The sequence below is a fragment of the Lissotriton vulgaris genome, chromosome 4_1 (assembly GCF_964263255.1).
Source record: "Lissotriton vulgaris chromosome 4_1, aLisVul1.2, whole genome shotgun sequence".
Taxonomy (NCBI): Eukaryota; Metazoa; Chordata; class Amphibia; order Caudata; family Salamandridae; genus Lissotriton; species Lissotriton vulgaris.
In genome coordinates, this window is record NC_141691.1 from 2,072,357,161 (window position 1) to 2,072,370,614 (window position 13,454).

General features: G+C 47.8%; 2 protein-coding genes across 3 annotated transcripts in view; one reads left to right on the forward strand and one right to left on the reverse strand.

The window, feature by feature from the left end:
• Nucleotides 1-3,436, reverse strand: part of SLC52A2 (solute carrier family 52 member 2) — a 155,889-nt gene extending 152,453 nt beyond the window's left edge. The window contains exon 1 of one of the 2 annotated variants that reach the window (XM_086966502.1): nucleotides 3,256-3,436. The gene's annotated coding sequence lies outside the window, so the exon portion shown is untranslated. Of the gene's footprint in view, nucleotides 1-3,212; nucleotides 3,232-3,255 lie in introns of those variants that run through there. The other variant, XM_086966504.1, reaches the window with a different exon arrangement.
• Nucleotides 3,437-3,886: 450 nt separating this feature from the next.
• Nucleotides 3,887-13,454, forward strand: part of FBXL6 (F-box and leucine rich repeat protein 6) — a 169,124-nt gene continuing 159,556 nt past the window's right edge. The window contains exon 1 of the mRNA XM_086966505.1: nucleotides 3,887-3,978. The gene's annotated coding sequence lies outside the window, so the exon portion shown is untranslated. The remainder of the gene's footprint in view (nucleotides 3,979-13,454) is intronic.

Genomic DNA, 13,454 nt, shown 5'->3' on the forward strand with positions numbered 1-13,454 from the left:
AGAGGGAGAGCGAGGGAGAGCGAGGGAGAGCGAGGGAGAGCGAGGGAGAGCGAGGGAGAGCGAGGGAGAGCGAGGGAGAGCGAGGGAGAGCGAGGGAGAGCGAGGGAGAGCGAGGGAGAGCGAGGGAGAGCGAGGGAGAGCGAGGGAGAGCGAGGGAGAGCGAGGGAGAGCGAGGGAGAGCGAGGGAGAGCGAGGGAGAGCGAGGGAGAGCGAGGGAGGCAGAGTGTGGGAGAGCGAGGGAGAGCGAAGGAGGCATGGCGAGGGAGAGCGAGGGAGACATAGGGAGAGCGAGGGAGACAGAGGCAGACAGAGGGAGAGGGAGGGAGTCAGGCAGACAGAGGGGGAGGGAGACAGACAGGCAGACAGAGGGAGAGCAAGGGAGGGAGACAGACAGAGGGAGAGCAAGGGAGGGAGACAGACAGAGGGGGAGGGAGGGAGACAGAGGGAGAGCGAGCGAAGGAGAGAGGCAGACAGAGGGAGAGCGAGGGGGAGGGAGGGAGAGGTAGGGAGAGAGAGAGAGAGAGAGAGAGAGAGAGAGAGAGAGAGAGAGAGAGAGAGAGAGAGAGAGAGAGAGAGAGAGAGAGAGAGAGAGAGAGAGAGAGAGAGAGAGAGAAATGTGTGTATGCCAGGTCTGGTGGCTCAGTGGATGAAGGCGTCCGCTGCAGGGACCTATGATCAACCTCATGGTCAGTTTTTTTCCCCTCTAGCCCCGCCCCCTCCCCCACTGACCCCACCCCCACCAGTGCGGCCCTCAGACACAAACCACACTGTAAATTTGGCCCCCGAGAGAAAGTTTGTGAGTACCCATGCAATAGACAATGGTGCTAGCCGCTTCTCTGGCCCCAGTGTTAATTCCTCTTTCCAAGTCCTCCAGACAGTGCTGCAGCTGTATCTCTAGTCATAGTAGTAATTCCTCATTCTTTAGGTAGTGCTGCAAGCTGCTTCTCTGGTCCACTCTGTAATTTCTCATTTGGAATCTTGCAGACAGTGCTGCTAGCTGCTTCTGTGGTCTCATCTGTAATTCCTCATCATAAATCCTTCCAGACAGTGCTTCAGCGGCTTCTTTGGTCCTGTCGGTAATACCTCTTTCTAAATCATCTAGAAAGTGCTACACCGGATTCCCAGTGGTAATACATTATTCTACGTGCTCTAGACTCCTCTACTGAAAAAAAATATATATATATATATATATATCCTTTAAAACAATAGCTCTAACTTTCACAAATGCGAGACATAACGCATTGAAAATGTTTGTTTCCACAGTATTGAAATAGCCCTACTTTAAGTGATCGATGATGCTCTGCAAGTACTTGACTCTGGTTGATCTGGTCTCCTGATCCTTCTTGACCTATCCGCAGTCTTTGACACTGTTAATCACAACACTCTTTTGAACACTTTAAAGGAAAGAATGTGTTTTGAAAGCACAGTGCTCAAATTATTCCTCTCTGGCAGATGCCAGATGATCAAAGAGGCTAATTGTCTCTCCACTTCAATCTTCGTTGGACAAGGCGTCCCTCAAGGTTTGATCCACGCGCCCACACTGTTCAGCCTTTACATTGAACCACTGGGTAATCTCCTAAAAAAAATTGGGGTCCATTATCACCTATATGCGGATGAAACACAAACCTACCTAAAGGTATCTTCAGCACATTACATTTCAATCCTCAACACCACTCAACTCCATCCACCACTGGCTGTCAACTCATCAACTTATTCCGAACCCTTCCAAAACAGAATTCCTTCTCCTCTCGACCTCACTATCTCCTCCTCCTATCCAATCTTGTTAATGTTATGTTAATGTTAATGCAATTTATAGAGCGCAACTGTTACCCAAGGGGGTCCTGGCGCTGTGTAAAGTCCTATAGAGGATGAACAATCTGAACATTCTCAACAACAAACCTATTATTGTTGACAGTGCCAAATCTCTAGGCATCATCCTAGACGAAAGGCTCACCTAACAGTCCCATATCAATTCCATCGCCAAGAATGAAAGCTACCAACTGCACCTTCTATAGGGGTTTTGGCGCTACTTTCCTGAACAAGACCTAAAAACCTTAGACCAATCTTTGGTTCTTTAGAGATTGGACTACTGCAACTCTCTCCTTGCTGGCCTCCCCAAATCCCACCTTTCCCCTCTAAAATCGATCTGCCACTCAACAGCTCGCTTCATATTTGTAGCTAAAAGAAATGATCACATCACACCCATACTGTTGTCTCTTTGCTGGCTTCCTATCGAAGCCTGGTCAATTTACAACACTGCCTATATCCCCCACAAAGCCTTGAACCTCCAACCCTCGCTATCTGGCTAATAAACTCAAAATCTCAGGCAGCTCTAGACCTTCACGCAATGTGTACAACTTACTGCTCGAACCTCCTACCTTCAAAAGGGAAATATTTATGGATCAATCCTTTCCTGGTAATGCGCCCAGAATCTGAAACTCACTTCCTCCATCCCTCCCAACCACCACCTCTTCCCAGAACTTCAAAACAGATCTTAAAACTTTCCTCCTTCAAAGTCACTTCCTGGAATAACTCAACCCTTTTCTTGACCATTATGCCCATCTACTACTCACATGAGGACAACTTTGCAAATATGTATTTTACTCCTGTTTTAACCTAACGCTGACACCTTTTTAAAAAAAATATATATATAAATATGCAAGTAGTTGGAGCTGGAACCTGGAACTGCATATCTGTAACTTGTTAGCGTGCTCAGTCTTTCTTCTGTACCCTTGTAACTGTATATAAATAACGTATTAGCGTGTTTAGTGTATCTTGTGTACCTTATGTAACTTCTTTTGTAAGGCGCTCTGACACCTGTGGGCAAAGTTTGCGCTACATAAAACTACAGTAAATAAAATAAGCTACTGTCTCCTAAAATACCCCTCCAAAGTTAACCCCCTCCCTCTTTTTGTTTTGTCCTTGAGGTCCTTCGTGTGAGTCCAAACATTGCCATGGTAGTGTGGGAGAGAGGTATCTGCAATGGTATATGGAACTGTAACTCAAGCCCTGAAGCCTCCATCGACCTTGAGAGTGAGGATCAGAGGTGGCACTTTATTATAGCCCCCATCACTGTATAAAAGGCGCAGATTGAGTCCTGATATTATCATAAATCCACAGGTTAGCCTCATGTTATATTATTATTTATTGCACACACATGGACGCGCATCCTTCCCCGACCGAGGTTCGAACCCTGAACCCTCAATGCTTACTCAGGCAGAACCAACCAGTGACCGAGCCGGCGCCTCTCCTCACCTGCCCCTTGAAGTCTCTCCCTATGGGCGCCCTTTACGTCGTCATCCCCGTCACCAGGCGCGTGCTCAGCTCCTCGGCGTCTTCGCGGCGCTAGAGTCTGTCGTCCATCTCTATGCCGCTCGCTGTGTCTTTCTTTGGTCCTCAGCTACCAGCGGCCGCCCGCAGCTTCTGGCACGCTGAGTGCTCGTGCGTCGCGCTCTGGCGTTACACCGGCTGCCAGCCGCGCCTACTTCCTGGAGAAAAAAAGCGACGAAGGCGGCCATCTTTGAAAGGGCAGGTTTGGGAGTTAATTGAAAACTAATGGAATTATCACGTATAACAAACGGGAAAAAATACATTTCTTTTTATTTTAGTATGACTCCCGTAAATCCCGTTTAATTATTTAAAAAAAATGCTTTTAAATATTTACAAAGAGAATATTTAGGAGCAATAAAATATTACTCAAAAAGTTTTTGAAGTAAGTCTCGTATTATTTTCAGGATTCTGTACATTAGGTAATACGGGTGTCGGGTACTCCGATTACATTGACATGCCGGTTTAGCAAGTCCAAAACGGCCGCCTGATGTGCTCTTTTCCCGGGCAGGAGGCGTGTCCTTGAGCACCTGCCTCTTATGCTATTGGCCAATACGATGCCGGAAGCGGCGCTGGACCCGCCCTCGAGGCTCCCTCTTACGCTTGTCTTTGGGCAGGTAAACAAAAGAAGGAAGAAAAGCGCAGGAAGCGGTGAGTTGCGGGGCTTCTAGGCGCAGTGCGTAGAGTAAGCACCACACAGTGCACTGTGGTATAATCTCTATGCAAAGGGCATGTTGTATAGGGAGGCACACAATGACATTATCTGAAGAGGTTGGCACATTTAAATGAGCCAAGTACATTGGATTATTATATAATTTGAAGCAGTCGTGTAATTGTGTAATAGGATGTGGATTGATGCCAAGCATGAGGCGCATATTTATGAGTGATTCAAGGACAGCCTGTGCGGATTAACCAGTGTTGATTAAATATGGGCATTCTTTTTAGCCCCATAGAGGAAGCATGCTGCTGAATGTAGGACGGATATTAGAGTGAGATGAATCTTGAGAAGATCAGTCAGGGGAGAGTCAGGGGAGAGTTACGGGAGCCGGTTTTTGTTCGCACCAGCGATAGACCAAGAAACGTGAGATCCTGCTGTGGGCTGTAGCTGCAAAGACACAATTGATAGCCTGCATTTCTGGCAATGTTGATGTTTTGTACTTGTAAATTGAATCTATCATCTAGAGAATGACTCCCTAGGATTTGGCCTTGTCGATAGTAGTTCGTTTACTTTTAAGGCGGAGTTCAATGAAGAAATAAAACAGAATTCAGTTTTGGAAGGGTTCAGTTTTCAACTTTGGGAAGCTATCCGGTCTTGAACTGTATTTGGGGCTTTGGCAAGGTGTGAGATGCCCGTTGGAGAGGAGACTTTTGAGAAGTATTTAATTTGTAAATCATGAAGTGCTTTGGCCAAAGCTTTTTCTCAAAAGCCCGCTGCCAGGGAAATATGGTGCGGAGGGTCATTAGAGACAGTGTCTGGGGGTGGGGGGGGGTTCACTTGGTCTGAGTAATAAGGCTGCGTAGCCTTGTTTCTACCCCATACACCCTTTTATCCACGCCAAGATTCTCTCTGCCCCATTTTCTCACTTTTTTTTGTGGTTCAACATTGTTTGAACAATGCATAAAAATAACATCATAATTCTAACGTAAGAACTCACCTACATAGTTTATTGCTAGAAACAAGTATCATTACTTACACTAGAGTTTAATATGTGGTAATATGACCAATTCACCACTACTTCCAAGTGAAAAGTCCCACACATTTCTGGGTGAGTGAAAATACTCACAGCAGTTAGGTTAAGTATATTCCCAAGTACCCCATATCTTACTGTGTTTGTTCATGCATGCTTTGGATTTATATACTGCATCTTGTGCATTTGAACGGTAGTCCATACCCCTTAACCATTCTCGGAAGGAGACAGGTTATTTTCGGTCTCCAGTGACTGGCATTATCTTGCTTGGCCAGCACACACCCAGTGCCTACTAACATGCCCTGCCCTTGAATGCATCCCATCCTGAGAATACCCCCAGTATTACTATTTTAGGATCCCAACCGATCAGGATGCCTGTCACCTCTTCCAGCAGTCCAACAATTCTCGCCCAGTATTTCTGGATAGTTGGGCATTCCCTGAGCACACATATCCAGGTGCCTCTCACATCTCTGTATTGGAGACGCTCAGGGCCCCAAGCTCTCCCCATTCTCCACAGCCTGTCAGGAGTATAATATACTCTGTGACGGTATTTGAACTTTATTAGTTTTAGCCTTGGCAGTGATGACCAACTGCTTAGACACGAACTGCGCTTGTACACGAATATAGCGCCTAGTATCGTAGAGCCACCCTCACTGCCCTGCCAAGCTGCGCGTCATTTCAGAGACTCTTACTTTGTTTTATTATACTTTTTACACACTCTGTTTTGTTTTACGTATTGCCTGTTGATCCCTTCCTCGCTTTCCATTCCGACCACCATGTTTGTTGTTGTGCTTCCCCCTGGACCACCTCCCCTCCCCGCTACCGCCTCCCATCTGCCCCTCCCACCCACGAATAGAGGGCTCTCCTCCTCCTACGCACAGCTGTGACCGTCTGGACCTGTGCCAACGCGGTCGCTCCCCGACTCGAGATCCCTGGTCGTGCTCCTCTGTGCAGCACCCACAGCTGAAGCGCATTGCCGATCACGCTGCTGCGTGTGGTATCGTAGCCTAATTAATTTACTTAGCAGCATATGTAATACCGTAGCCTAATTTTTAATTTATATTACTCAACTGCGCTTGTACACGAATATAGCACCTAGTATCGTAGAGCCACCCTCACTGCCCTGCCAAGCTGCGCGTCATTTCAGAGACTCTTACTTTGTTTGATTATACTTTTTACACACTCTGTTTTGTTTTACGTATTGCCTGTTGATCCCTTCCTCGCTTTCCATTCCGACCACCATTTTTGTTGTTGTGCTTCCCCCTGGACCGCCTCCCCTGCCCTCTACCGCCTCCCATCTGCCCCTCCCACGCTCCGCCCCCTCCACTTTCCATTTATGACAGATGCTCCAACGTGCAGCGTCCACGCGCTGCGGCCGCGACGAAGGTGCGCCAAAGGTAAGCTCGTCTGCGCCCGTTCCCGCCTGGACCGCGCCCAGCGCCAGACCCCCTGGTCCCCGCCGCTCCCACCCCTCTAGATTCACCTATGATGCCGCTACTCTCCTCGCCCTCAATCCCGGTCGCGCACCACATTGCTGCAAAGCCACCCCAGGACGTACCCACGGCCCATTCGCCTGCCTCTCCTGCAAGTTCAACTGCTTCAGGACCCTCACCAATTCCACGACCTCCAAACACAACTCCTACTCAAACCGCCTAAAGTGCATCCTGCTCAACACCGCTCGGTCCACAGACACGTAACAGAACTCTGGGACCTAATCGACACTACGTCACTTGACATCGCCTTCCTTACTGAAACATGGATGAACACATCATCAGCTCCCGACATCGCCATAGTCATACCAGACGCTTACAAGATTATCCGCAAAGACCGCACCAATCAAACAGGAGGAGGCATCGCCATCATCCACAGGAACACCATCAAAATCACAACCAGCTCCGACGACAATCTTGCAACCGCCAAACATCTCCACTTTCAGATCCACACCGACCCCAGGACCACACTGAGAGGCACCTTCATCTACAGGCCTCCAGGTACCCCCACTCAATTCAGCGATGACATCACGGACTTCGTCAGCTCACACACCCTAGCCTCCGAGAACTACATTCTTCTAGGAGACCTCAACTACCACCTTGAAAACAAACACGACAGCAACACCAACTCCCTTCTGGACAACCAGGCCAATCTCGGACTCAAACAACTTGTGGACACCCCCACCCATGTAGCCGGACACACGCTCGACCCTATCTTCACCTCCAGCAAGCACATCTCCTTCGATCGCACCGCAGCTCTCCACTGGACGGACCACAGCTGTGTTCACTTCAGCTACAAAACCTCCCTAACCCACGTTCGCCCTCAACCTATTCCTCGTAGAAACTGGAACAAAATCACCTCCGACCAACTCCTCACATCACTCAACCAAAACACCCCCAACCTCTCATCGGACCCAAACCAAGCGGCCACCAATCTCAAGCAATGGATCACCCACAGTGCTGACGAATTAGCACCCCTGAAAAAGCACCAGATCAATTCAGCCAGCAAAAAAGCTCCCTGGTTCAATGATGACCTTAAAAAATCCAAGAAGCTATGCCGCACTCTGGAGAAGATATGGAGAAAAAACCCAACCTCAGACAACATGGCCTCCCTCAAGTCAGCCACCCGCAAACACCACCAACTGATTCGATCCGCTAAGAAATGAGCATTCAAGGATCGTCTCGACAACAACACCCATAACAGCAAGGAACTCTTCAACATCGTCAAAGAATTCACCAACCCCACCGCAGCATCTAACGACATCACTCCCTCCTAAGACCTCTGCGACGCTTTATCCTTCTTCTTCTACAACAAAATTGCCGACATCCACAACAGCTTCGAGAATTCTCCCAGCGTTCAATCCTCCCCACCTCGTCAGATCCTACTCCGCCAACTAACAACCTCAGCGCCTGGAACCCAATTACCACTGAAGACACCATTCGCCTCATGAACTCAATCCACTCTGGCTCGCCCACTGACCCCTGCCCCCACCACATCTTCAACAAAGCTGACTCCATCATCGCACCCCATCTACGTGATTTCATCAACTGCTTGTTCAACTCTGCCACCTTTCCAGAAAGCTGGAAACACGCCGAACTCAGCTCCCTTCTGAAGAAACCACAGCAGACCCTTCTGAACTTAAAAACTACCAACCCATATCCCTCCTCCCATTCCCGGCCAAAGTCATCGAGAAAGCCGTCAACATCCAGCTCGCCACCTTCCTTGAATCCAACAACTCCCTTGATCCATCTCAATCTGGATTTCGAGCCAAACACAGCACCGAAACCGCCCTCATTGCAGCGACCAACGACATCCGAGCACTCCTGGACAACGGAGAAACAGCGGCCCTCATCCTACTCGACCTATCCGCCGCTTTCGACACAGTCTGCCACAGCACCCTTATACATCGCCTCAGCAACATCGGCATACAAGGAAAAGCCTTGGACTGGATCATCTCATTCCTCGCTGGGAGAACTCAAAGAGTCCGACTTCCCCCATTCTACTCAGAGGCCACCGAAGTCATCTGCGGCGTACCTCAAGGATCCTCACTCAGCCCCACCCTCTTCAACGTCTACATGAGTCCTCTAGCCTCCATCGCGCGTCAATACACCCTCAACATCATCTCTTACGCCGACGACACCCAGTTAATCCTCTCCCTCACTAAAGACCCCAACACCGCCAAAACCAATCTTCACAAAGGCATGAAAGAAGTAGCCGAATGGATGAAACATAGCCGCCTAAAACTCAACTCAGACAAAACGGAGGTACTCATCCTAGGATCTTCCCCCTCAGCTTGGGACGACTCCTGGTGGCCTCCCGCGCTGGGCGCAGCACCCACACCCACAGACCATGCACGTAACCTTGGCTTCATCCTAGACTCCTCTCTCTCGATGTCCAGACAAGTCAACGCCGTCTCTTCCTCCTGCTTCAACGTACTTCGCATTCTCAAAAAGATCTTCTGCTGGATCCCCCTCGAGACAAGAAAGACCGTCACCCACGCACTGGTCACAAGTCGACTGGATTATGGTAACACACTTTACGCCGGAACCACAGCAAAATTACAGAAAAAACTCCAGCGCATCCAGAACGCGTCAGCGAGACTCATATTAGACATCCCACGCCAAGATCACATCACCGGACACCTAAAAGACCTCCACTGGCTTCCCGTTAACAAAATAATTACTTTCCGCCTTCTCACCCACGCACACAAAGCCCTCTACAATCTAGGACCTGAATGCCTCAACACTCGACTGTCCTTCTACAAACCCACCCGCCAACTAAGATCGTCCAATCATGCCCTCGCCGCAGTCCCACGCATCCGGAAATCCACCATGGGTGGCAGATCCTTCTCCTTCCTTGCCGCCAAGACCTGGAACTCACTCCCCACTCACCTCCGCCTTACTCAAAACCACATCTCCTTCAGAAAAGAACTCAAAACCTGGCTTTTCGACAAATAATGAACCCCTTCCTCAGCGCCTTGAGACCCTCTCGGTGAGTAGTGCGCTTTACAAATGCCAGAACTTGAACTTGAACTTAGCAGATATCTTCGCATCAACCCTGTCCTCGTCGTCTAGTTCTCTCAAGTCAGATTCCCAAAGTCTCTGCAATGACCTCATGGGGACTGGTGCATTATTCACAAAAGTTTTGTATAAACGGAAAAATACCCCCCACCACCACAATGTCCTCCATGGTGAGTTTAGGTTCTAATGGATTAACGTCAGAGATTGTGTTTTAACGTCTCCCAAGGTCCTCGAAAGCATGGCGTAGTTGCAGATAAAGTAAGAACTGATACCATTGTAGCTCTAATTCTTTATTCAGTTGATCAAAGGAGACCATGTTACAGTGTGCCCAGACATCTCTGAGATTGGAAATACCCAACCTATCAATTCACTTAAACCCCTGAAGTTGTGCTGATTCCATTACCTAGGAACATAACCCCAGTGGTGTATCCCTAGTGATTGTCGCATTCATCCCCACCCATCTCAGTACCTTATGGCAGCAGTCTGTAGGAATCCTGGGGCCATACAGCCAACAACAAGGGGGCAAGCCCTCAAACCCGGCTACTTTTGTGCGGGTAATCTCTGTCCCCAAATATCCAGTCAATGATTGTTGGCATATGTGCTGCTTAGTAGTATATACTACTGCCCCATTCCCCCATCAAATGGCACCTGGGTGCATTTTTTGTATGCGGCTCTCAGGTAGTCACACCCCATGCGTAACTGTTTATGCTGGCTTGTAATTTGGAACACCACCTCAGAGGTATCCTATATGGTAGTTTTAAATAGGGCAATACATCCCAAATGTTTTAAAGATCGTGTACTCCAGGGCACCATTTGTCCCTTGACTTAAAGTTACAATGGGGTCATGTTAAGCAGGCCTCGGGGTCCCTGAATACATGTTCGCCCCGATAAACAAAGGGACCCTTCTAATATCTAATGCTGGGAATGTCACAGTGGTGGAGAGGACCAAACCAACAGGACAAGAGCTCACGTGCCAGTGGTGATGGAAATGAAGAAATACCATACATACATGGTATTATGAAGAGCGTTTATTACTTACAACCACAACAGCATGAGGCAAAACTGCCACAAATAGAACATTGTTGAACGAACCCCTCAAACTCTTAATGTTTTATCTATTTAAAGTAACATCCTCACAGTAACCTAGTTTGACTTGGAGATTGGGAGCATTCCAGTACACCCCTAACATTTTATTAGCATAGGAATCGAGTCCTAGGGCCATTGAATGTAATGTAATGTATGTGGTCTTGTAAAGCGCACTGCTGCCCTGAGGCGTCGTGGCGCTGTAGACCGCTGGGGAACCCGTCCTGGCTATCCCTGTGAGATAGTCCCTATTGGGTATCTCCAAGGTGAAACCAGGCATCCCCGGCAAATGTGGGGGGCCATTGTAGAGATGAGGCAAGCTAATGCCCAGAGTTGCCGAGTGTGATCCCTGGTTAGAGTAGGCACCGAGGCGAGAATTATCGAGTCCGCTGACCCTGGTCCACGACCCTGACGCGTCAGGAATTGAACCCTGGTCCCAGGCCGTTCTCTGCTTCCGGGTCTGCCGCCTCTAACCAGTGAGTCACACCACTCCACTATGTACATCGGGACACTGTCTTCGGTGCTGTTCCCGCTAACGTCTCACTGATATGGGTAAAACAAAGTAGGGGAAAGATACAAATTTGGCAGGTGCCCCTCTGTATTTGAAGCTTCTTGGATAAAGTGCCATTAACCCAGGACCTCGGGTCATCAATACAGCAGTTTTATACAGTTACAGAAGTATGGACCAAAATTCATATGTTCTAGACTAAATGGAGAAAGGAACATTCAACTGAGACAAAGGCCTTCTCAAATTCAAGTTGGGCAAGAGGGCTTGATTCAGAAACTTGGTGTATTTGCGATAATACAGTATGTAGTCTCCGTATGCTATACCATGTCCCCTTGGCGGGCATCAACTCATTTTGGTCTTTATCTAGTGTTCGTATATTTTCACAAGCCAATTGGTTAGCGCTTTTGCTGTAATTTTGACTAAATGAGGCATGATCTGCTGGTGGTTTGTTTGATATGGGGATAACTATCAAAGTGGTCCGGCATATGTCTGGGAACAGGGGCTCAGTTTGAAGGCCTTCATCAAGCATTGCCAAGAGGTGGAACCAACTGAGATACAAGATTCCAAAAATATTCAACAGGGAATCCATTGGATCCTGTGGCCTTCCGGTGGGCATCTCTTGCATGGCTACGGTTAGTTCCTCCTCTGCTCTGTGTTGGGTTCACCCTTATCCGGGGTAGAGTATAATGGTATATCCAGGTCGAGTACAATTGAGTGCTGAGTCTCTACTTTTGGGGGCGAGTGTGAGAGATAAAGTGTCTCATAATAGTCACCCAAGGCTTCTACTATCTCTTGGGCATCGCGACTTCCCATGTGCTGAGACTCTTTGGAATGTATCCATTTAGCTTTTTGTTGGTCCTAAGTAGAGTCCATAGACCTTACGAATTCCAGTGAATACGGCATAGATCATAGTCTATGCAAAATATGCATACTGAGTGCAGCGTTGGTAATCTACATACAGAGTGTTTACAAACAGCACAGATGCGTGCCAGCTATTTAAGATAAACTAAGTCTGATATTTGCATATCACTGTAAAAGGGTAATGAAGGCTTTATCCAAACCAAGGAAACACTGTTCCTTTGTTAGTAAACCCCTCACTCACCACCTGGTGGTGACTTGCTTCATCATCGGGGCCCACCCAAGTGGCCTAGCGTCACTTGGGTGTGCTTCAACACCTGAGTTACAGTGGAGCAGGTAGTGAAGTGTGGGATGCGAACAAAAAAAGTGTGAGTGTTAAAATTGTCCTGGTTAATGCTTTTAAACAGATTTTAATAAAAAAGTGACTGGACAATATTAAACAAGCATTTGCAATGCAATAGGTCTCGCAGCATTAAAGTTTGCGTTATTGGCATTGTGTATGACAATGCGTTGCATAAATGTTTTAGCATACTTTGAATTGGTGAGCACTTTGAGTGTGTGCAAGAGTGCTGTTGCTCACAGCTGTTATTATTCACGCAGCTCTAATGATGCACCTCACGCACGGGGCTGACGCAGTTATTATTCACAAAGCTCTGACACTCTGATGATGCACCTCATGCACGGGCTCACAGCTGTTATTATTCACGCAGCTGTAATGATGCACCTCACCACGGGGATTACACACAGGTACGTTCATTTTTTGTTTTTAGGCGTGTGGAGAGCAAGTGATTTCCCCAGAATCACACGATGTTGATCCACCTCAAGACACCAACCGGTTCGCCAGTTCCAAGATCGGCGGGTTGTGGTTGCTGCCTTGCAATATGGCTAAAAAGTAGATACACACCACAGCACTATTGTTGCTGGGTCTGCTTCCCAGGAGATAGGAGATGTCACGCGCACGCTCTGCATTTACAATGCAATAGGTCTCGCATTTGCGAGAGTTTATGCTATTGGCATTGTAAATGGCAATGCCTTTTATTTATTTGTTTAAAAAACCAACACATTAATAAAAGGCATTGTAATCTACAATGCCAATAACTCAAACTCTAGTAAATGCGACACCTGTAGCATTGCAAATGCTTGTTTAATTTGCTGGTAACTGTGGCGAGGCTTGACAAAGCAACAGAAACCCTGGCAGACAATTTGGTTTTGCACTGTAGCCACTATTAAAACCATGCTCAACCTTGTCTTGTCTTAAACTTTAGTTTTTTTCAGGAAATGTCATTGATTTCTAAGGATGTATGTTGGATCTTATGGTACTGGTTTGATAACTATCAAGTGTCCTGAAATCCATTGCCCCTAAATTTCGAAGACGGTGACAGTACCTCAAAGCATTGTAGGCCAAGAAGGACCAGGACAGCTAAACATGTTCCAGCACCCTATTCAGAAGCAGAGAGGGTGCTACTGCAGCTATCACAA